Source organism: Protopterus annectens, chromosome 5.part0 (genome assembly GCF_019279795.1).
Source record: "Protopterus annectens isolate FY-2018-M chromosome 5.part0, PAN1.0, whole genome shotgun sequence".
In the NCBI taxonomy this organism is placed as follows: Eukaryota; Metazoa; Chordata; order Ceratodontiformes; family Protopteridae; genus Protopterus; species Protopterus annectens.
The window spans coordinates 1,064,164,941-1,064,190,117 of NC_056735.1; positions in this window are offsets into that span (position 1 = coordinate 1,064,164,941).

Genomic DNA, 25,177 nt, shown 5'->3' on the forward strand with positions numbered 1-25,177 from the left:
CAAACTGTTAAATAAGATTAATAATTCAATACACAGGAGGCTCAGATTCAAAAGTTTACTAGTGTACACCAGGAGGCAAAAAAACCATACAAGTACAGAATTTTGTCTGACATGATGCAGGAAGTACAGAATATTTTATAGTGTTTGCATTCAAGTTAGGCCCACCTTACTGACGTGGTTAGTCACAAGGCATCTACATCACTTTTACTATCAGTATTATATTCATCTAATAATGCTGATGCAGTACATTTAAAAAAACCTTTCCTTTAGATACAATACGGCCTTGCTATCCAGCAGGTCAGTCATAATGTCTTTCTGTAAAGTTACTTCTTAAAGGTCTCATATCAATTCAAATACAATAGCAGATTCAGTCTTTAAATTCACCTCTTTGTTCACTGTTTCACTTTCCCACCAGCTGTGTTTTTATCTTACAAGGGCAAGTTACTACATCAAGAAAGGAAGATTTAATTATTTACAAGGACAAGTTATTTTATCAGGAAGGAGCGGAAGATTTACACATTTAATTTCCTGACCCAGCAGATAATCACTTATGAAAAGCATAAACATTAAGCTTGCTGAGCTGGCAGCTGCCAGGGTCAGGGGTCAAAGCACACTGCAGTTTCAGAAGCTACTTGCATTTACACATGAATTTATCCCTTCTGTTATATGATTAATAGAATAAAATGCATTATAAACTACCTTGCTTTTAAACTAGCATTTCACATATATTTAAATACATATTTTTCTAACAGTTCCCCAGGCATCAGTCCTAGGACACCTCCTGTTAGGCATATACTTCTCAGAGGTACAGGCAAGCAAAGGAGGACTATGGCTGACCAAGTTCATAGACGACTGCAAACTAGGAGCTATAGTTGACTCTCCAGCTGACACAGACATCCTCCAAAAGGGTCTCACTGAGATGGATACCTGGTGTCAAAATCATGTCCTCAAGCTAAATGCCAAAAAGTGCATAGTCATCCCCTTTGGAAAAAACAAAGTAGCCACAAACTACCACATAGGTGGCAGTCCCCTAAATACGGAAGACATAATAAGGGATCTGGGGACCCAAGTAGATAGTAATCTCACCTTTGATAATCACATTGCCAAAGTGGTTAGAAAATCCTTCTATGTGGCCCACCTAATCACAAAAGGGTTTGCATCCAGATCAAAAGAGGTCATTGTGCCCCTCTACTCATCACTCTTCAGACCCATCATAGAGTACAATGCTCCATTTGGGATGTACCTTACCAATCACCTGCAACAGCTGGAAAGACCACAGAAGTACCTCACCAAGAGGATCACTAGCCTCAAACAGATGCCCTATGCAGCTCAACTGAAGAAACTCCAGCTGTACTCGGTTGCATACCGCCTACTCAAAGGTGATCTCTGCCTGACATACAAGGCCATGTCCAACCCAGAACTGATGGACATGCTCCACCTAAAGAAAACCTTATCCCATCAAGCCACACACTCTAGGGATCTAAGCCTCACCATGACAATAAATAGGACGTTCTGGAGGGATAGATTAGATTCTTGTCCCAGAGACTTGCCATGCTTTGGAACAAAATTCCAATCTACATTAGGCAGAGCTCCTCGCTAACACTCTTCAAAAGAAACCTTGACACGTGGATGGGAAACAGAAAGTTTACCCCAGGGATCATTTCAGTGGCTCTGCTGGACAGAGGCACAGGGAACTAATCTAAGGGGGCGGCGAAAGCCAACACATTTTGACTAGACTTATAAATGCCTTTGGGCAGACAGCCTAGTACTTACCTATGAACCTATATGTGGCCCTTTGTCCTGCTCTGCTCCAGTCGCAGAGTCGTAACATCACACACAGGGTTACAGACTGCACACCTCTGACTGTACATATTTAGGAGGTTGGCCAGCATTGTACCTCATACGTCTGCTCTGGTCCTCAGATGATTTGTGTTGCACTGTTCTTATAAGGCTACATGTTGGCTATACCTCTCAAATTCTTAAAGTCAGACATCTTGACAGGGCCATATATCACAGTCAGACACAGGTCCAGACATGGGGACAGCATCTTAATATTGTTCTACCAAACATAGATAGTTGGTAGACTCGTTTTTATTAGCTTACATTTTCTTATGGGTATGAAGTCTGCATCTTAACTGACTGTCATTGATGTTTTCACATCAACCTGTATTGGTTTGCCAATTGTTTGCCAAACAAATGCAGTGTTATGACAAACAGAACAGACATATGAGGCATATGTGTGGACATTCTGTGAAACCGTGACATTCGTGGGATATGGATGGTGCCCGCTGACTTGTCAGTACTGACACAGTACATGTGGCAACCTTTGTATCCTGGTGCTAGACTGACTTGTCACAACCTGCTTTTCTACTAGGCACCATCTAGGTTACTCAGAGCTGTGTACTGTCCATATCTGTAGCCCCCTGTCCCTCCATTGTCCAGCTTTCCTGCAGTAACAGATATTTACTTCTGGACAGCCTGTACAACTCCTACCATAGGTGCAGCTGACATGCAAAACTGTAGGCGCAGCCAGTCTTGTACTATGGACCCTGTCACTCACAGTAATGTACTTAGAACAGTCTGTCACAACAGCCACCAGTCAGTGCTGTCTACTTCCTGACACTATTAACCACACACATACATAGCACATTGACTCCCGCATATTGTGCAAATGGAACATGTTAACAAGTTGATTGGGACAGCCTTGGGAATGTGCGGTCTGCTGCTATTACCTTACAAACTTAACTGTTACTGCAGTTGTATGGGAATACAGGTGTGTCGGGGGTAGGGGACCATACCTCTTAACTGTACAGATTTTCGCCGAATGTCCAGATGTTTGCCTCACATTTTGGGTCCATTTTTCATAAAATGGCAGTTGTCTGGAAAATTACTGGCAAATCTTTAAAGACTGAAGTTAGAAAGTAATGACAGACATTTGAGTGTCAGACTTCTTACCCTTCAGAGAATTCATGCTACTGCAAAAACTATTATTCTACCAACTTTCTGTTTGTTAGATCAATATTTAACAACTGTCCCTGTTTTTGCACTTTTAACCCACATTTCTTTATGGCTTTATATAGATTTCTTCCTCTAAGAGTATGAGAGAGGTATGTATGGGACTCCAACATTGCCATCCATGCATCAGTCCTATGATCCCATTGTTTGTAAGTCCCTCACATAGTGAAGTGGGTGTTGCTGGCTTGGAGCCTACAGTATATTCTGGGGTAGACAGTATTTGGCAGAGACTTGCTGTTGTCCCACATAGCTGTCCATCGTCTGCTGCTATCCTGGTAGCTCACTCCATTCCCTTGCATACATGCAGCAATACCAAACATATGCTACCACAGTCTACTACCCCATTCATTTGTTGTTAAGAAGAGTGACTTACCTTGTGCCTGCAGCAATTGAGAGGACAGTGCTTCAGGGCTGACTCTGTTGGATGCATGCAGTACACAGCATATACATGGTAAATTATAGGTAGTGTGATGTGGCTGGCATCCTTTTTACTGTGTGCATGTGAGTCAGAGTGAGGTGTCAGTCCCTGGGTCCCTAGGTTGTCAGTGCATGTGCTATGTGTTGCCTGTTTGCCAAGGCCAGGGCATACTGGTCATGTCTACAGGGACAGGCTAAGGGGTTCCTCCTCCGAGTCCCCCTGTGCCTGTGCAGACCTTGGCAATGGTGGGCGGCTGTGTCCCCCTTCCCTATGATGTTCCTGCTGCAGCTGTTTCCACAGGATCATATTGTGTAGCATGGCACATACTATGAACATGTGTGCACATGGCTGGAGAGTAATGCAGTGCTTTATCAGATGTGTCAAGGCAGTGGAACCATGACTTGAGCAGCCCAAACACATGCTCTAAGATGTTCCTAGTTTGCGCGTGTGCCTCATTATGGTATTCTTCAGTTCGTGCATCTGCATTTCTGATGGGTGTCATCATCCACAGTTCCAGTGTGTCACCAGCATCCCCCATTAGATGGCCATACAGGATATCCCCCCTGGCAAATGCCTGGCACAGCTGTGATGCATGCCAGATGTGGGAGTCATGATAACTACCAGGGCTGCCAGCACACACATTGATGATAATGCCCTGGGCATTGCACATGATCTGGCAGTTGATGGAGTGATACCCTTTGCAGTTGACGTAGAATCTACCTCCTCACTGGGTGATGCTTTGATGTGTACATGAGTGCAATCTATGGCACCCAGTACCTCTGGGTAGTGTGCTACATGGTGGAAGAAACGCATATTGCTGGTCCATCCTCTCCTCAGAGGTGCTGGGGAAATAAATGTGCTCACTGGCATGTGTTAGCATGACATCCAGAAACTGGTGGAATACCCTGGATGTGGATGCCTGTGAGATCCCATGATGTCTCTCAGTAGGTCTTTGGAAAGTATCTGTAGCTAGTATTCTTAAGGCTACACATACCTTTGTTTCCACTAGGATGGGTTCCCCTCTGTTCCCTCTGGGTCTGAGGTGAGTGCGGTAGAGCTTGGTGAGTTCCTGTAGTATATTCCTGTCCACCCTGTAGTGCTCTGCTATCTCCAGCTCATGTAGCCCCTGAAAGTTTATCCTGGGCCTGAACACTCTTCTCCTCCTCAGTCTGGGCCTATTGTCAGCATCATCATCATCACTGACCTCAGCCTATAGTGCATACAGATGTAGCAGAGCAGCAGCAGCCCATATCGTTTTGTCAGTTAAAGTTCCCAAGTGTGTACTGCAATGATGCAGAGTATGTGGGAAAAATCAGATTGAAGGGTGCTGCATACTTTGTAGTGGTGTGCTGCAGATGCAGCCTGTGTGATTGGCTGATTATGATACATTCCACCTACCAGGTATATCACTGAAGGGTTTGAATGGGCCAGTATCAGTGGAACAGGGCTTATCAGTCTGTTTTACTCGATTGGCTTGCTCAAGCTATTTCTTTTTATTTTTTTTTCCAATTTCTTCCACTGCTAAGCCCCGCAGCACTCAGCACAAACCCATGGCCCTAGTATAAACATTGTTCAGCAATTTAGACTCTCCCCTGTACATGGGGACACTTAGTTTTACTTTAGTTAAAACATGCGCAGTGGTGCTAAGTATAGCTTAGCAGCCTAAGACAACCCCCCCCCACTTAGCTGTGCTTAACTGAGTGCAAACAGGTGCTGCTAAGCTCCAATCTGCTTACACATGCCGTGGTACACCCCCTTTTAATGTTAGCTATCTATTTTACCTACACCAACACAGTTTTAGCCCTACAACAGTAAGTACCTACAGACACAGTGGCCCTTTTTGCTATTCAATAACAGTGGCTCATTTACATACACCTAATTGCATATACCGTGGATACAGCACAACACCAGGGCCTATCTCTTTAGCTACCACTATAACCAGCCATTGTATGACTCTGCATGCTGGCCACTTTAATGAAATAACTTTGTACACATTTATATTTCATATTTTACACTTTTTATTTATTTATTTTGTAAAATAGCATGTTTGTGTGTCACTGCACGTCGCTTAAGTGGGGCATATGTATTAAAAAAAAAGTTTAATTTTTCATATATTGCATTACTTTTTCAACTCAACTGCCATAGTTTTGGCCATTTGTATGGCTACTGTGACATATACAAACTTTTATTTGGGCCGTTACAGCCCCTGTTTAAAATTTATAGTCCGGTACACGGTTTGTAACTACATAGATTTTTTCTGCTGTCACGGTACCTACATGGATGTCTTTCTGCTTCCTGAGTCATAAAATCACTTCATTTGCATGTTTTTCACCAGCAGATGAGGTGATTTGCATTCCGTGGACACCTCTGTGTTCGCACGGTGTCTGCAGGCTCATGTATGCCCCCAGCTCTGTTTCCTGGATCGCACAGCGGCCATATTCCGTATTCAGGCCACTACACTATTCCTACATGGAGAATTGCTCCATGTAGGGTTTATTGAATTATCCCCATTTTCTTTCTTAATTGCATAAATGTATGCATGGATTTACAAATTTATTACTGTTGCATCGCTGTGTTGTAATTCATTTTTCTGTTTGCAATTTGTGTTTGATTTGTTGATTTTCTTTATTGTTTTCTTGAAGATACGCAAGTTTCAGTCTATTTTTGTGACATTTTTTGCTTCATCTCATCCTTTTATGTGGTATTGTTCTGATTTTTTCCTTTCTTTCTTTCTTCCTCTTTTATTCCACTCATGTTTTTCATCATTGTTCGATATTCTTTCTTGTGATACAAAACCCTAAACCCATTTAATGATAAGTGCTAGTCCTGTAACTACTGGTGGTGTCAAACCGTTACATTAGGATATATGGACTCTATGCAAGGATTAGTTAACAAATTTCAAAAGGTTCTTTAAAGATTGTGTAAAGATTTGTTTACCACTTGTTTTTGCTGGAACTATAATCAGAGTGTGTAATTTAAGCATTCTGATTCTAAACCATGTATTTTTTTTACTTTAGTTACACCACTGAAGGTGTATGTGTAAACATACACAAAAAGGTCAAATTTAACCCACCCCTTCGCTCACAAAAACTGCTAAACAACTTATGAGAGCCAGTGATAAAACCGGGAAATCTTGGCTTCATAATAAAACCGAATTAAAAAAATACACTTCAGTCAAAAAAAGCACTCTAAGAATCCTAAACAATTTGGGTCCTCCATTAGCTTGTTGCATCCATACTGCCCAACTCAAACATCCCTACTACCACCAACCATACAATTCTATTTCTAACCAACTCAACTCATATATTATGAGGGAGGTGACAGAATGCATGAACAAACATCTACCTATTCCCTTTCCATCTCAAAAATAACTATAGTGTAAAATCCCAGTCATTCACATTAACCCTGCTCCCATCTTTACCATAAAAAAATTACTCCATAAGCTGAAATTCACTATACTCACTGCTGACAGTCTTCCCTCAGAATATGTTAGGATGGCTGTACACCTTGTTCTCATAAAGAGTTATAGCAAATAATTCGATGTATCCATTATCTGGAAAAAAGCTATCCCATGCCTATGACTGGAGAAAGACCTCAGGAAAAGACAGATACTTGACAACACTGGACATGATGACAGATACCAGTTACCTACATGACAATAAAAAACTGCCTTTTTATCTGACAACCTATTTCAGTCCAGTATTACCATCTGACCTACTTGATGCTCTAGCTTTCTTTCAGCTTCTGATGAAAAGGTATAGTAGATAGATATTTAGTACCCCATTTTGCAAGACTGGTAGTAAGACCACTACAAAAAACAGTATCAAAAGGCCAGAAAAAACTGACATGTATTTCCCATTCAGAGGCTATTCTTGGACTAGTTGCATACTACAAAAATGTATGCCTAATGTTGTGATTATTGCATGTATTTTGACAGAGGTCACAAGAGGGAAAGCTGCTGTCAAAGTGTAATTGTCTTGCAATAGATGCAGCATTTAATGAACTAAAAAGGATCCTATGTTCTGAACCCTTTTTCATGACTACTGATGTTGCTAAGGTTTTTGCCCTCTATGCCAACATATCAGGCATAGATCTGAGGGCAGTAAAACCTAAGGCACAAATCAGACATAGATCTGAGGATAGTACAACTCAAGTTGCACATCAGACATAGATCTGGGGGCAGTACAACCCACAGCACATATCAGACATAGATCTGAGGGCAGTACAGCTCACAGCATGCATCAGACATAGATCTGAGGGATGTACAAGCCATGACACATACCAGACATAGGTCTGAGAGCAGTACCACCCATGACACACACATCAGATGCAAATCTGAGAGGAGCACCACCCATCAGACATAGATCTGAGGGCAGAACAAACCATGACACACATTGGACATAGGTCTGAGGGCAGGATAACTCATGACACATACATCAGACATAGATCTAAGAGTAGTACAACCCACGACACTGATGTGAGCAGCACCCTGTGTACCATATCAGCAGAAAGTTGAGCAATGCAGAAAGGAAATATTCTACCATAGAAAATAAGAGCTTAACAATCAAGTGAGTCTTTCAGTCCAATTATTTACTTGTAGACACTGCAATCTGGTAACTATGTAGGCAGATTGATAGCAGCATGAATTTGGGCTGGTGTGCACTGAACTTCCAACTTTTCAATATACAATATGCCACAGGCCTATTATACCCAGGGCGGCTGCTAAAATATTCTTTTGACTCTATAGATTTTTTGGATGTGTGCATTAATAAGACTTCTGATGGACTGTCCACGTTTATATAAAAAAAAATCTAAGAAGGTTAATGTTCTACATCAAAATAGCATGCACCCTCGACACATTCATAGAAATGTTCTTAAGGGACAGTTCTATAGAGTGTTCAGGCTTAATGACTATGATGATAAAATGCGACAAGCATTTGAAGATTTAAAAGTGGATTTTCTGTATAGGGATTATACTGAAAAATAAATTAACTGTGCTCGTAATGAAGTTCTACAGTACAGGAATGATTCATCTAGACAATATTTCTCCAATATAAATAATAATATTCATAACAACAGTAATGTTCCTTCTAACAATCTTAGAATGGATAGAACTTACTCGAATGATGTGCATCTTATATGCAATATTATTAAGAGGAACTGGTCTATCTTAATGACTGATAGGTTCATAGGTGTTTACTAGGCTACCAACCACAAGGGCCTTTTTAAGCCTAGCCATGCATCCCAAATCTCTGACAAGTTCTGATACCCTTGATAAGTGTAAGTATGGGCCTGGGAGATGAACCATTTACAGGTTACCTGTTTGCATCAGAGGCATAGGTGCCAAACCAGGGATGAATTTCCGGTTTCCCATCCAATTTTCCAAGTTGCACTTGAATTGGATTAGGGGAGGAACTCTGCTTCATATGGATGGGGCGCCTGTTCCACAGACGGGGTAATCTCTGGGATACATACTTACCTCTCCTGCAGGTCCTATTTATATCACAGGCAAGGTTTAAATCTTTAGAATGGGTAATTATGGTACTGTTTGTTTTGTGGATATGCAGGAGGTCCATCAGAGTGGGGTCTAACAATGCCCTTTATGCCAGGCATAGATCTCCCCTCAAAAGCCTGCAGGAGACAGAATACAGTGATAGGGCATTGAGGTGGTCTGCAAAGGACTTATTATATGTCCTCTATTCTTTTAGTGAGGAATCTCTGTGGATGTTCCAGTTGTTGGATATGCTTGGTTAGGTACATACCAAAGGAGGCATTGTACTCAATGATAGGTATGATGAATGCTAAATACAGTGAAACAATGACTTCCTTGGACTTAGATGCCGTACCTTTGTTTATACGTTGCGTAACATGGAATTATTTCCTCCCCCACTGTAGACACGTGATGATCAAAGACTAGATTACTATCTTTATGTGTCCCTAAGTCCCTGACTACTGGGTCAACTCTAAGGGGTGTCTTGTCAATATGATCGTTACCAGGGATGGATGACTTCCCAAAAGATACTATTATGCATTATTTGACAGTCCATGACTCTGACACCATTTTTTTGTCTGTGTCAGCCCCTCCTCAATGACAGCTCCTAATTTACAATCATCTGCAAATTTAGTCAGCCAGAGACCACTGACATTGGCATTGACTTCTGAGAAGTAAATGCCAAAAAGAAGCGGTCAAAGGACTAATTCCCAAGGGACTCCACTTGTGACTGGTCTCTTTGTAGAGGTGGATTCCCCAGTTCTAACTTCCTGGGTCCTGTCTGTGAGGCAGTTGGCTATCCACTGGGTGACATATGGGTTTGTACCTAATCTCTTGAGTTTGTTAACAATGCCCAAGTGGGGTATTGTGTCAAATGCCTTGGCCAGGTCAAGATAGGCAGTGTGAAAGATTTTGCCCTCATCCATTGCTTTGATGACCTTTACAAAGAAGTCCACCAGGTTGAGTAAGCATGATCTGCCCTTTATGAAACCAAACTGGGTTGGGTCCAGTGTCTGGAGGTTTACTATATCTCTGTAGATCATCTCCATGATAATTCTTTCCACGTCTTTAGATATACAGTATATGCATATGCATATATATATATATATATATATATATATATATATATATATCAGTGTGTGAGTGTGTGTGTGTGTGTGTGTGTGTGTGTGTGTGTGTGTGTGTGTGTGTATGTGAGAGTATATATATATATATATATATATATATATATATATATATATATATGCATATACTTAAAATAAGCACAACAACCAAATGTTGACATATGCTTTGTCAACACACTTTGATCGACAAAACAGATAAATGACAGGTGTGTCAGATCGATAATCCCCATGGACAGGGCATACTCCGCAACCTTAGGGATTATATATCTCATACATGTTGACCATCTGTTTTGTGCATAAAGTATGTTGACAAAACAGAGGTTGATACATATATATATATATATATATATATAGAGAGAGAGAGAGAGAAAGAAACAGAGATTAGCTAGGTGGAGAGATAGACAGATTAACAGAGTAATGATTGTGTTTATGGAATCAGACATAGGAATACTAGCATACTGAAGAGGATTACAAGCTTTAAAATTTCCATACAGACCCTTTCTGTTAACATCACCAATGGCAATTTACATATGGCATGCTTGTTTGTAGCACCTTGTCTCAGGCATAATTGTTCTGGGAATCGGGCCTCTAGTATAGTTTTCAGGCACTTTTTTCTTTCCATCTAGTCTCTTTTTTTTGTTGTTTGTGTTTTTTTCTGATATGTATAATCAGACATACCGCATGTGACATACTGCATGTTGCAGTAGTATACGAAGAGCTGGCCTTATGCCAGTTGGACCTATTTGGCCCAGTGGGGCCCTACTCCATGAAGAATCCCACTAATAGGCTTTAGCAGGATCATTATGCCTTACATGATTCATAGAGTTGCCTAAAAGATACTACAGCAAAGTGTAAGGCATTTGGCTACTGATAGTTTTGGTCCTGCAGTAGTAGTTACAAGATTCATTAATCGAGCAAATGGTATTTTCTCTCATAAATTGCACTAAAAGTGAGTCCAGTATTATTAGTAACTGCAGCTTCACGTCTCTTGTATAGCTTATGTTCCCACAGTAGTGAATTGTGTCTGAATCCTCAACAAAGTTTTCAACCCTAAGCTAGTCAGATTAACCATCTGCCTTTGTGGGTCACCAAGTTACAATTTCAGAATATAAGTCCAGGCTTGATTTGAATACTTATAGGAAGGTGCTGTTTTCTTTTGCCTTTCTTGCTAACAAGGGGATTAAGATTGTTTGCTACTGAATACAATTACAGTAAATAACTATGGAATAGTCATTCATGAAGAGAATAAAAACAAACCCTAGCAAGCATAAAAAAGATATTTTGATGGGATGTGACTTATGATCACTAAGTCATGAGAAGAGAATGTTTAACAGTTCAACAGTATGGCTGAGAAATACTTGCTGCAAATACAGATAGGAGCAAAGTAATCTAAGAGATGTGAAGTGGATTTGCTGAGTGGTAGGAAACAGAAATTTAAAGAAAAAAATATATACACTTGGCTGAAAGTGAATAACTGTAAAAGAAACAGTTTGACTTATAAATCTTCTGCAGGGGCTTCCCAGTTTCAGTCACACAAAATAGATGGCTAGCAAAAACGTTTAGTTTAAAAATAGCTGGGCTGGATTTGGGATGAGTTTTGAAAGAAGCAAATTCCAAAAAGCTGAACATACTTTGGGCTTTTGCATGTTCCCTCCACATCCATCTGTATTTCCTTAAGGCATTCTGATTTCTTTCCACTTACTAAAACATGATGCTTGTGACTACTCTAAATTATCCCTTGCATGTAATCTTTACCATTGCCTTTGTGACCAAGTATATGGCTAAATAAGCTCCACATGTATTCGTACACTTGCCCTGTTTAACTAATCATTAAATAAAAATATAGTTTTAGAAATAGCTATGAGTAGGGTGGTTTGTCATCAGTGTCATTTCAAAGGAGATGTCCGAGTTTATTTTTATTATTTCTGAGCATTCTGAGGATGTTCAAAAGTTTTATGTGGTTTTGTGGAAAACTGTAACAATGTGTGAGAATCAAATGGGTAAGGAACTCAAACCATCCAGAACAAGTGCAGGAGATGAGTGGAAGTCCATGAAGGATGAAAGGAGAAGTATGGGTTAAGCATGTATGATGGAGGTTAGAAATATTGTTGCCCTTTTGGGCCCTCGGTCTTCCCACAACCATTATGTGCAGTCCCACTGACTCATCTGTCCATTGTTTCCTAGCATCCAAGGATATTGGGCCTGTGAGCTGAGAATTGGTCTGTGATGAGTCAATGATTTTATAAGGTTTCACATTTCAAAATAAACCTGCATTTTAGTTGTGTAATCTGCTTGGTGTTATCTGCAGCAACTTCCAAAGATGCTGGAGTGAGTAGAGTGTTTAACTTTTTGAGACAGTCTTTTTTATTTATTTACTTAAAGGTTGTTAACCAAGGGGAGCACTGATCCACCCAGACCATTTGCCGAACAACAACCAAACAAACAATACACTTCAATCAATATCATTGTGACAGCGTTAATGTAAGGACAAACATGTATAGAGATAGAAATCAGGATGACATGTAGCAACTATTAATATAATCATAAGTTAACAGGATATCAAGTTTGTTCACAAGAACAGTACTTCTGTACTGTCATAATATCATACAGTGTAATATTTTATGGAGAAAATAATACACAGAGAGCAATGGATTTGCAGTATGTAGAATTGCTAGATACATGATATAAAGAAGAGTAAGGCATGAGTCAAATGAGGGGAAGAAGGGAAAAGTGGATGAGAGACGAGAAAAATAAGAAAAAATAATAAAAAAGATGAAGTGTGAAGTGTGCATTTATCTTCTACCAAGGTTAAAGAGATCCAGAAAGTGCTACAAAAGTTTGGGAGCATATTTATGGGTAAGCCAGGGTGCACCCACCAGATCAAGCACCATATAGACACAGGACCTCACTGCCCCATCAAACAGACCCCTTGTGGTGTGGCTGAATGAGTTAAGGAGACCCTGAGAAAAGGACTATAGGAGATGTTACATCCGGAAGGAAATCCAGGAGTCCAATAGTTTATTTATATTTAAAAATCACAATAACAAATTATAAGCTAATAAATAAACAAGGTTGTTTTTATTTTTAATACACTGTAATAGCATATATTCCTGATACTTGGTCTGAAATTGTTTTCAGTTCAGGAAACCAGCGATTAGATGGAACATTGGGATGGTAGATTGCAGGGGGCAGGTATGGGGATCTACCAAAATGGTCCATATTGAGCCCCAAAATTGCTAATGTTGTTCTTAATTATGCATGCACATATATTATATCAGCAGTACCTTGGATGGGTGAGAATTGTTCCTGATTGTTCAGGTTTAATCTGAGCCCACTGATTAATTCCAAAACATACCCCCCCCTTATTATCACTGTTATACCAATTCTAGTTCTAGAGTTTTTTGTTGTTCTTTTCCTAAACTGACAAAGTATCGAACATGCACAAATGCATGCTTGTATTTGTAAGACTTGTATGTTCAAAGTCATTAGAAAGTAGACTTTCAATAACGGAGGCTATTTATACTTATTTTAACTTGCTACCTCATTACGTACATAGACTTAGATCCTCCCTTGCTACATAGTATACCCGGCAACAAGCGTTCTCCAATGTTTCTGGTCTTTGGCAAAGGTCTTGTCTTCATCCCAACTGATGTTCATCACCTTCACATTTTCTATGAAAGTTCTTCTCAAGTATTCCACAGGCATCCTCATGGTCATTTGGCATCAAGAGGTACCCATGTCATTGCTGTATTTGGGATCTGATGGTTCACCATTTGAAGGACATGGTCGGCCAGTCAAAGTCTTATGTGAGTGATGATGTTATGAAGTTTGCATGAGCCACTTCTTTGTACAACCGCTTTGTTGGTGATATGATCATAGAATCAGATCTTGAGAATTTGGCATAGGCACCGCTACTGAAAGACATCAAGCTTCTTGTTGATACTTGTTGACGCCTTCCAGGTTTCACTGGTTAAATGGCCATATGGATCACCATAGAGGTAAACAGGTGGAACTGGATCTTCATTGAGATGGATGACAAGGACCAGATCTTGATCATCCTCCAGAAGACTTCTATCACCTTCCTGATGCGGCACTTGACATCTGCTTCTATGTCTCCATATTTGGTGATCACACTACCCAAGAAGGTGAATCTCTCCACTTCCTTCAGCCCCTTTGATCCAATTATCACTCCCATCCTTTTGGGCTCGGCATGTATGTTCATGATCTTTGACTTATTGACACTGATCCTGAGGCTGATGTTGGTGGTTTCTCAGTCAAGGTCAGTCATTGCATCCTGCAGCTTCATCTCATCCTCTTTGAGCAAGGTGATGTCATCAGCAAAGTCCAGATACCTCATACCAGTTCTGAGGTATTGCCAGGCATGCCAGGAGAAGTAGGGCAGTGGATGTGCAACATATGTCAGCACAGCTAGCAGGAATTTAGTAAATAATTATATGTCATTTGTGTATCAAACTGATTTGTACAGCTGCATGTGTTTAAAAATGTATTTGTGAAGTTGCTTGTGTTAAAATCTATCAACAGTGTACCCTGCTAGAAAGATAAGAGATGTACATGGATTATTGTAACTGAATTAAATGCATATGTCTCAACAGAGGATACAGGAAGAGAAGAAGTTAATTACAATCCAGCTGCAGCAAACTTTGAAAAATAGATGAAATTAAATTAGGCCATAAAGATGTTATCTCACAGTTTTGAATATAGCCAGAGAGGTAATGTCTATAAGAAGAATGGTTTATTAGCTCCTGTAGGAAGAAGGGAAGTGCTTTATGGTTTTATGATTTCCAGCAGCTGCAGCAGATCTATGTAAAGTTCTATCTGGTACTAGCACATAGGTGCTAAAATCCTGGTAGCTTCTAGTGATGGGGGATAGTGTGGGAAACAGAGTCAGTTGACCAGATGTGTGATGTCATTCTGTAAGCCAGAAATAATATTTAGATATTAGTAGAAGATTGCTCTCAGTATCCTGTATTCTGTCTTGGATCTGACAAAAAAGACCACTCACGCACTCACTTCATCTTGCCTTGCACTGGTAAGTGGCCAGGGATAGTAATTCTCTAAATCAGTTAGGAAAGTATAGTGAGAATAGTTAAGTATTCAAACTTCAGTTTACAGAAATAACAGATAACTGAAACTTAAATCATCAAGATGACATTGAAACATCAGTACAACAAACGTTTACATTACAGAAACTCATAACAATGAACAACCAACTTTGGATGTTACACACCACTCCTAACACCCTAGACACAACAGCTTCATTTTTTTTTGAAAGAATTATCGGCTGTGGATGTTAAACAGCACTGAGAGCTTCTGAATGGAGATCACTGTACAGCGAGGATTGGGAAATTTACCCTATTCCCCACTGTAGTGCAATCTTGGAGTTGCGCCCCCTCATGGGGGGGGGGTGCAGTGGGCCTTGCCTCCCTGCAAAAATGTAAAAAAGGTAGATTTTTGTGTTGAAATCATGTCTCACATGCACAGCTTGTTCTTTGTTGTTATGAATTCCGGTAATGTAAATGTTTGCTGTACTGATGTTTTGATAATGTCATCTCAAAGATTTCAGTTTCGGTTATCTATTTCAGTAAACTGAAGTAGACTCCTTGGTGGGTATGGGCATCCTGAGGCAATGTAGAAATTGCCATATGTTTACTGAAAACCAGTTAATTCTCAAACAAACTGATAATGGTATGTGAGAGATGTATTTACAAAACATCACTGGAGGGAAAGCTTTCACATAAAAGCACTTATAATGGAATCAGGTTGTCAGTAGTACGCACGCTGCACCCATCACACACAGTTCAAAGCAGACATATAGACCCGTGTATGCTGAGGTACTTAAATGGAACCTTCCTAAACTTCAAAGACTCCTAGATGAAATACACATAACAAATACCCTCAGCAGTGCTGAATGCACTCTTTCAAAACAACATTCACATCAACACATACAGCCACATCTCATGGAGCCCTTACTTCTAAGCCCACAAGGCAAGCCACCACATAATCCAACATTCTGGTTATTGGAGACTCCATTATGAGACACACTGATGTCCCTGTCATCAGGCTGAGTAAGGAGAAAGTCATGTTCAGTTATTTATTAGGGGCCACTATCCACCAGATTATGCAGGCACTCAGGTCGTTGAACCACAAGTACCAGTATGACACAGTTATAGGCCATAGGGGTGTTAATGACCTGAGACACATCTCCCTAGACTATATGAAGGGACACATCAGGAAGCTCTTGGAATATGTGTCGCAGGCTGGCATAAGCCTAGCATTAAGCAGCATTTTTCCTTCTCCAGGGATGATGTTACACTATGAACGGAAGATAACTGACTTTAATACTTGACTTAGTTTATGATGTCATTCTAATGGGATACATTATTTGTCAGCATGGAAGGAGATGGTGAATAGACCGCACTGCTTTGCCAGGGATGGTCTGCACCTGTCCCATCTAGGCTTTCAAATATTAGTTAAAACTTTGTTCTCCCTCATAGACCCCTTTTTAGTCAATGCCAAACTGAAAGTACTTCTGACATAGTAAATTAAAACCAAGAAAATCTAAAGGTTTAACTGTTCAGTGCTAGGAGTCTAAACAAAAAAGTTCCACTCCCTACAAGTTCTCTTCAACTGACAACCAGAGAATGCTGACATCTATTCAGTCAATGAGAGCTGTGGAGAGCACTCAGGCAGTGCAAGGCTATACTGCCTTCCACAGATTTAGACCATCTACTACACAGACTGAGACTAAAGGGGGAGGTGTCACTTTTTAAATTAAAAATAAATATACCTAAAGGCTGGTCAAACAGGATGATGCACTTGAGCTTCTTCACATACAAATCACCAAAGGCAAAATTCAATACCACTTCCTTGCAAGCAATGTCTCCTTCTATGACCCAATACACCCATAACATTTTTTTAAATATAGGAAACATGCACCATCCAATCCAATACCACATTTTAGAAGGGGTTCTTTAATTACCCCACTATTAACTGGGAATCATATACAACATCACACATACAGGCACAGATATTCCTGGATTTTGTAAACAGAAACTCCCTGGACCAGATTGTCAATACACCAACCAGGGGTCCAAACATACTGGATCTGGTTCTCTCTAATATACTGTTCACTCCCTAGTGTAATGTCTTCTCTGATAAGGTCAGACCATAAAAGGGTTTCTGTTGAAGTAAAAATAAAACCCGGAACTCCAGCTAACCCTGAAATATTCAGGAATTACTCTAAGGCTAACCACTATTAAGTGATAATCTGGCAAATTTCAAACTCCCATAAACCCTGAGAACACATTTGCCTATGTGGAACTGTTCACAGAAACCTTATACAAGCATGTCAATAGCTTCATGGAGCCAGGTGCACCCACCAGAAGAAAACACAGAACTAACTCAAAAAAACAAGCCACCTTGGTGGAATCACAACTTTAATAGGCTGTATAACAGAAGGAAGAAAATCATGGCAAAAAGTAGGAGGTGCAGCACCAATCAGAATAAAAGCACTCTTATTAAATTAAACAAACAACTCAGAGGGTAAATAAAGTCTACCAAAGCCAAATTGACATACATTTGGCCTTCCAGGCTAAAGACAACCACAAGGTCTTCTTTAGCTATGCCTGCAAGCTCAAAGGTAATACACAATTGTGTGCAGAGCACAGTGTTAATAGAGACACCTATACTAAACCAAAAGATATAAAAAAAACTATTGGCCAACTAATTCAGCTCCAACTTTTCCCCTCTCTCCCCTCAAACTTCCTGCAAGAAATACCAGTAAGTATCGCTCCCCCTGCTATCATTAGGGAATATGTCTTTAATGTTCTTCCTAAGGCCAAGAACACTGTATCAATGGACCCAGACAATATCCCAGGATGCCTTCTGAATAGCATGAAACCTGACCTTTGAAACCATCTGGAATTGCTGTTTAACTTTAGCCTCTAAATAGGCTTCATGATTCATAAATGGAGAACAGCAACAGTCATCTCTCTGCACAAAGCTGGGCCATCTACAGACCCATAAGTCTCACTAGACTAGTCTCTTATGCAAAGCCATGGAAAGAATGATCATTGAAATAATCAATAATGATACAGAAAACTGCAGACACTGGAGTCCACCCAATCTGGCTTTGTCAAGTGCAAGTAATGCCTATTCGACTTGGTGGACTTCTATGAGAAGGCCAGCAAAGCAATGGATGAGGGCAAAATGGTTCACACTGCCTACCTTGACCTGGCCAAGACATGTGACACAATACCTCATTTGGATATTGTTGACAAACTCAGGAAGTTAGGTGTAAACCGTTATGACACACAGTGGATAACAAGATGGATCACAGACAGGACACAGGAAGTTATAACTGGGGAGTCCACCTCTACAAAGAGGCCAGTCACAAGCAGAGTCCCTCAGGGATCAGTCCTGGGACCTTTATTTTTGGCATTTACTTCTCTAAAGACAAGGCCAATTTGAATGGCCTGTGGCTGACTAAATTTCCAGATGATTGCAAATTAAGACGAGTCATAGAATTCTCCTCTGACACAAATGTTCTCCAAGAAGGACTGACATTGGTCTATATTATAACTTTAAAGATGTAAAACTTCGAAAGTTATAATATCAAACCCACAACATCGAAGGATGAAAATAGTGAATCCCCAGAACATCGAAATCTTACCTAGGGCAAGATTTTGGTGGGCCGTTCCGTGGCTTCGCTATTTCCTCCACTGTGGTGCGAGAGTTATGGATCTTAGGGTTAGGATGCAGGTAAAGGAAAGTGGATAGTTAGTAATGTATGTATGGTGTAGTGTAGGGTTGGGTTTTGTTAACTGTATGTGTGTGTATTAATTAGTTTGTTTGTGTATAGTTTCATAGGGTATATGTGCGATAGAAACCACAGTAAAACATTTCTCCAAAGCCAACTTCATGCTTTTTAAGAAAGAAGTGGTGAACTTCATGACACCCATGCAGATGGACAATACAGTTACAACTGCTGAATCCTACACAAATGCACTCTATAAGCACTTACACGAGTGCATGGATCATGCTATCCCAAACGGAACCAAGATGCTATCCTCCAAAAAAAGAAAGCCAGTCTGGTGGTCCCCTGCCATAAACAAACTGTACAACAGAAGGAAGAAAAGATAATAAAATCCCAATGAGTGGAGGAGCTCCATGGTCAGCCTCAGTAAGAAGCTGAGATCCCTTATAAGATCTTCCAAAACTAGCTACAAAAACAAAATCGCCACTAATTCCAAGGACAACCACAAAGCATTGTATAGCTATGTCAAGAATCTCGATGGCAACATCCAGATTTGCTTTAAGTTACAGCACAAAGGCACAAAAATTACAGAACCAACTGATATTGCCAACATTCTGGCACATAGATTCAGTGCTAACTTTACCCCCCTTTCACTCCCTGAAGGGCCCATATCTATACAGGAAGAATGCAGAGTCCCTGTAATCACAACTACATAGGTAAAAGCTGCACTATCTAAAGCCAAAAACACAGCATCCATGGGACCGGACAGCATCCCAGGCTGTGTTTTACATGAACTTCAGAACGAACTGGCTCCCCACTTAAGCACCATGTTCAATAATAGCCTCGCATCAGGCTTTGTTACCACTGAATGGCACACAGCAACAATTATCCCACTCCACAAAGGGGGGCCACCATTGGTCCCAGGAACTTTCAACCTATTAGCCTGACAAGCCTGGTCTGCAAGGCCATGGAACGTATCATCATGGAACTCATAAACAAAGACAATGGTAACTTCCAAACTTTGGATCCCACCCAGTTCAGGTTTGTGAAAGGCAGATCATGCCTTCTGAATGTGATTGACTTCTTTGAGGCAGTCACTAAAGCCGTAGATGAGGGTAAGGTGGTTCACACAGCCTATCTTGATCTCGTCAAGGCTTTTGACAACATCCCTCATTCTAGAATTATAACTAAACTCACTAAACTAGGTATAATTCCCTACTTCACAAGATGGGTTGCCAACTGGCTCACTGACAGATCCCACACTGTAAAGGTTGCAAACTCCAAATCTGACCTCAAAGCAGTGACAAGTGGAGTACCACAGGGTTCCGTCCTGGGACCTCTCCTGTTCGGTATCTACTTCTCTGAAGTACAGGCTAACACAGAAGGCCTCTGGATAATGAAGTTTTCAGATGACTGCAAACTAAGAGCCATAGTCAAGTCCCCAAATGATGTGGACATCCTACAGAAGGGCCTCACTGAGACAGATGCCTGGTGTCAGAGCCATGGCCTCAAGCTCAATGCCAAAAAGTACAGTGTCATCCCCTTTGGTAAAAACTCTGTACCCATGAACTGCCACATAGGCAGCAATCAACTTAGCACCGAATGCATGATAAGAGACCTTGGGACCCAGGTGGACAGTAGTCTCTCCTTTGATAGTCACATCGCCACAGTAGTCAGGAAGTCCTTCTACGTGGTACACCTCATCATAAAAGGGTTCTCATCCAGGAAAAAAGAGGTCATTGTTCCCCTCTACTCGATACTCATTAGACCCATTATAGAGTACAACGCCCCTTTTGGAATGTACCTCACAAGACATCTGCAGCAACTGGAAAGGCCACAGTAGTACCTCATAAAGAGGATTACTGGCCTCAAACAAATGCCCTACACTGGCCGCCTCAAAAATCTCTAGCTTTACTCTGTAGCATATCGGCTACTCTGAGGTGATCTCTGCCTAACATATAAAGCTATGTCAAACCCAGAGCTGTTGGACATGCTACACCTAAGGAAATCCCAATCCCTCCGAGCTACATGCTCTAAGGACCTAAACCTTGTCACCACAATAAACAGGACATGATGAAGGGATAGATTCCTGTCCCATAGACTTCCCATACTCTGGAACAGGCTACCCATCTATGTCAAGCAAAGTTCTTCATTAGCACTTTTCAAGAAAAATCTTGATGAGTGGATGGGAAATAGGAAATACACCCCAGGGATCACTTCTGTGTCTCTGCTCAACAGTGGCACAGGAAGATAACTTTCTTGGGTGGCGTAAGCCAGGGAACCTTGTTGGCTAGGCTTACGTAGGCCCTTGGGCTGATAGCCTAATACCTACCTATGAACCTATGAACGTTAGGGTTATGGTGCAGGTTAATGTAAGTGGATAGTTAGTAATGTGTGTATTGTTTAGTGTAGGGTTGGGTTTTGTTAACTGTATGTGTGTGGTTTATTTAGTTTGGTGTGCTTGTGCTGTGTGTATGTTTCTCGGAACAGCAAATTTTTTCCCTGGAAAAAAAAATTTGCTATTCTGAGCATTTGATGTTATCAATATTCGAAATTCCAAGTTTGAACTTATGGTGTTCGATATTTTGGAATTTCGAATATATGATATAGACCTAGCTGACACAGACAACTGGTGTCAGAGCCATGGATGAAACTAAATGCCAAGAAAAACGTAATAGTAACATTTGGGAAGTCATCTACCCCTGGTAACTATCATATCAATAACACACCCTAAGAGTTAACCTATTTGTCAGAGACTTGGGGACACACATAGACAGTAATCTAGCCTTTGACCATCTTGTGTCTACAGCACTGAGTAAATCATTCTATGCTTTGCAACTTACAAACAAACGTATGGCATCTAGGTCCAAGGAAGTCATTGTTCCACTGTATTCAGCATTCATCTGACCATTACTGAGTACAATGCTTCCTTTGGTATGTACCTAACCAGGCATATCCAACAACGGGAACATCCACAGAGGATCCTCCCTAAAAGAATATAGGATGTAAGTAACATGCCCTGTGCAGACCAACTCAAGGCCCTATCCTTGTATTATGTCTCCTATAGGCTGTTGAAGGGAGATATATGCCTGGCATACAAGGTGTTGTCAAACCCCACCCTGTAGGACTTCCTGCATATCCACAAAACATACAGCACCAGTGTTACCCATTCTAAATACTTAAACATTGCCTCTGATATAACTAGGACCTGCTAGACAGACAGGTATGTATCCCAGAGACTATCTCTTCTCTGGAACAGGCTTCCCATCCATGTGACGCTGAGTTCTTCCCTAATCCAATTCAAGTGTAACTTGTACCACCTGGATTGGAAGCAGGAAATTCATCCCTGGTTTGGCACCTATGTCTGTAATGGACACAGACAAGCTGTAAATGATTCATCTCCCATGCCCTTGCTTGTAAATGTTTCTTCTCTCAAGACCATGGCTACACTTATCAAGGGTATCAGAACTTGTCAGAGATTTGGGATGCATGGCTAGGTTTAAAAAGGCCCTTGTGGCTCTTAGCCTAGTAAACAACTATGAACCTATGGATTTATGAACCTATGAATCAGATACAAGTAACAGGAAGGAGTAAATCCCTGCATAATTCTCATAAATAGAGGGTACTAGAGCCATTATACCAGGCACAAGTATTTCGTTTTTGTATGATTTCACTTTGTTGACATTCAAGTACTGAGCAGGCATGATTGCAGCGGTTTGAGTACTCAGAAGTCAGAAAACACTCTCTGTATTTTGTTTCAGCAGTGCAATCAGCGGTCAATGATTTATGTCAATCTGAAAGATCACAAGTAATCCATTTTTTTGATTATTTGAGTTGGGAAGGGCAATATTCACAGGAAACAAGAATGGGATGTACCAGTTAAATATATACTAATCAGTGCACTTTTTGTTTTCATGATTGCAATTATCTTCTTCTATTATTTAGCTGTTTTTTTAGGGATGTAGATTTTTTCCACAGCAGTATTTAATAAACATGATCAAGATTTATGCTGTCTTTCATCTCACTCAGGAGTAAGGCAGTATAACCTCTTTGATTTCTATGTATTTTACTTATTCATTCCATCTTCATTACTCCCAGTATGATATAATATATATCAAGCAATACATGTAAAGAAGTTCTCAGTGTCAGTACTTATGTGCTTCACATATATGTATGTGAAATACTAAAATGTATTAAATGTAGATTTTTTTTTAGCTATCAAATGCAGAAATGCATTTTGTAATTGGTCTGGTAGACATTAAATTCTAGCAGATGCCAAGTTGCAGAATGGGGATGCTAGCTTTTACCAGAAATCTAGTTGTTTATTTTTAACCCCAGACTGGAAGAACAAATACTACAAGTCATGGGAAATGCAGGGGAAGCCTGATGTTGCATGACATACAAAAACAACAGAATAGGTTTTGATCTGTTGACAGCGTTAAATCTAATAGAGACTCAGCAGACGAGGCTATGCCCTGCAAGTGACCTTAAAGCTCCCTCCCAAGCTTTCATGTAGGAATTCTATGTCAACTTTAAAAAGCATTCATTTTGGAAATAACAAAAAAAGAAAGAGACATGGCCAGGGCCCTGCCTATGCAGCAGTCATAACCTGTTGTTTGGTCATATATGCAGTGACAACTCCCAAGTTATTTGACATTATTGTTTATCTTTTACACAAAGATGGACTACGTGGTGATTGCAATGTTTGTTTTGCATATCAAGGTAACACGTATGTACTACCCTGTGGGGAATAAGTATTCAAGAGCAATATGGTTTTCAATCATTTTGTTTTAATGTACTTCTTTCTCAGACTCTATTCTAAAATAACTTAAATGCAAATTGTCAGTAATAGAAAGATGATCTCCAGGTAGATTCCCTTATGGCTGATCAACTCCAATCTCTCTCTCTGTTTGATTAAAATGACTGAAAACACAACTATTTATAAAATCAACCTGACTAAGCAAAGCCCCTTTTTTCAGGTGAAAAATGCCCCCTGCCCACATCACATTACTTAAACACAGTAATTCCATGATTGTATAACCATAGAGAAAGAACAGTCAGTAAAACTGAATACACTAACTGTGTAAATTGTTATCTCAGAGACACAGCTGTAAATATAAATAAATGTAACCATGAACTAGTTGAACTGAAGAACTGACAATGGGTGCAAAACACCTGACCCAGTATATATTGATCATTTCTAATATTGTCTGATATGAATGATGCTTTTTCAAATCCTTCTGAACAGCCCAGAAAAAAAAATCTGCAGTGATTTTATTCCTTGCACCTCATTTCCCTGGTGGTTATCCAAATGATTACCTTCCTGCACCCCATCTGTTTTTTTTTCCTTCCTTCCATGATCTAGGGGACAGGGCTAGGCATTCTCTGATAGTGAAACAATATAAACACACATATATTTCTTTTCTGAGGTTTTGTATAGGCTCACATGCTTCCCTGAGTTCAGGTGAAAGGGAGTGGATTAATCTGCTTAATCCCATGGAGTATATCCTAAAGCCTCACTTATAAATTACTTGCTCATTCACAGTTACCACCATTTTGGGAAAGGCATACATGCTGCCACCCATGCGTTCTCCAGATCAAGTGGTACACAAGGTTGCAGTGCAATCCTGTAAGACAACTTCTGCCAGTGATAATCTACCCTTTAACAGGCACTGCTAATTAATGTGGTGGGTCGAGCACCCTACTCCCATAGGATGGATGATAGAGTGATGGCTGTCCACTCCTGCCATTTCCAACCTGGATCCTCCAGCTTCCATGCCACTAATGGAACAAGGTTACCAGGGGTGCAGTCAATCCATCTATGCAACAGGACAAAACTAGCAATGTTATTCCAATTATTTTTTACCTAATTCAATTATTAGATATTAATATCTGTGCATATCTAATGTACAATATCTTATTATTTTTTAACTCATACTGCCTAAAGGGATTGCTGTCTGACAGCTGCAATTTATTTTTGAACCTCCTTCAAGTAAATGGAGTATCTTTTCTAATTAGCTGTCTAAGGGTAGTTACCTTTTGTACAAATGTAATCCTACAGTCAGTCTGGTCATTTTGAGCTGAAGCAAAAAAAAAAAGTTTTGCAAAACTACTTGTCCTTGACATTGTGAGGAATGGATAATGGTCTTCAGCCTAGAAAAGGTACTTACTGGGATATCTTCTTTTGTTTGATGAAAGAAAAAGGCATGGACTTTTAGCAAACTGAGTGTTTGCCTTTGTAGATGGGTTTAAGAAATCTTACTTCAAGAGATTTGCAGTTTGGTACTTCGCCTGTAGGAAAATAGGTTACCTTTGCTTGATTTTTATTTGTCAATTAAGGTTAATCTATATAG